This window comes from Theobroma umbraticum, unplaced genomic scaffold, assembly GCF_002168275.2.
Source record: "Theobroma umbraticum cultivar Fairchild unplaced genomic scaffold, ASM216827v3 scaffold_95.0, whole genome shotgun sequence".
Taxonomy (NCBI): domain Eukaryota; kingdom Viridiplantae; phylum Streptophyta; class Magnoliopsida; order Malvales; family Malvaceae; genus Theobroma; species Theobroma umbraticum.
Window position 1 is genome coordinate 7,449,309 of NW_018397257.1, and position 1,280 is coordinate 7,450,588.

Below are 1,280 nucleotides of genomic sequence, written 5' to 3' on the forward strand. Positions count from 1 at the left end.
TTTATATATAACAAATTTCATCTCTAAACAAATTTATTTTATTATATGTATAAAAAAACATGTTTTTTTCTTTTTTTTTCTACAATGTGAAATAATAAAGTAATAAAAACTTTCCAATCCCATTGTGATTCTCTCTCTACCACTACTATAGTTAGATTCAACCTCGACCAAGTTCCTTTTATTTTATTTTTTTGAAAAAGAAGGTATGAATATAGTAATTGAAAGAGGACAAGATCCCTCGTTCCATCATTGACAAAAGACCTGTGGTATAGCAAAAATCATCTGCAGGGGGCAAAGTAGTCCATAGAGAGATGTAAGGGTGAAGTGTCACGAACTATGCTCTTTCGCTTAAATAGATAATAGTCTGTGTAGTATTTGAGTGGACGCTTCTATGCAAACCAGCTAATAACTCGTTCATATCTTATCAAACATCAACAATAGCAACAAATTAGATTAAGACAATACACATCGAAATCATAGAGCATACCGAATACCATATATGTAACCTCTAAAACCAAATAAGAGAAAATATTTTATTAATATAAAAATGAATACAAAGAGACCAAAACACGCCATCGTCAGGCCATAGGGACAACCCTAGATGATTCGCTATAAATATTCCTTTACCAGTGAGGCAACTCAACAATCTGCCGATTACTCACCACTTATAAAGAGTTTACGAGATTTTATAAGTATTTTATCAATAGCCATTACAATACTTGAAATAAGAACATTCTTTTCCTAAAGAGTCTTTCATCCTAAAAACTTAACAAGTATCTCTAAAGATGTCACCATGAGCCATTATAATATTTGAAAAGGAAAGATTTCCCTCACAAATACAAAAGATTCAATATCCTAGACAACTCTAACCTGTCATAGTTTGAGACAATGTTAGTTCATGACACGATGCTTTACATGGTTTTGGGGACCATAATTCTTAAAATTTTTTTATATTATATAAAATTTTAAAAATCTTTAATATATTCTCTTAATGCCCCATTCAATAATTTTTTATTAATAATTAATACAAATAAAGAATAACAAAAAATATCTCATATGCTTCACTCAATTTTAAAGTTTTTTTATTTTTTTAATTTATATTTTTTATACTTGTTGCGCATATGCTCTAAGTTTTTATGGATTTGCTTATTCAAATTTCTACAAACGATCAACCATTTTTTTTTTGTTATGTCATATATAAGTTCCATCCTTTACTTGACATGTTCATTTTTTTTCTATTATGTGGATTTTATTTTTTATGATTTTAATTTTTAAAAATT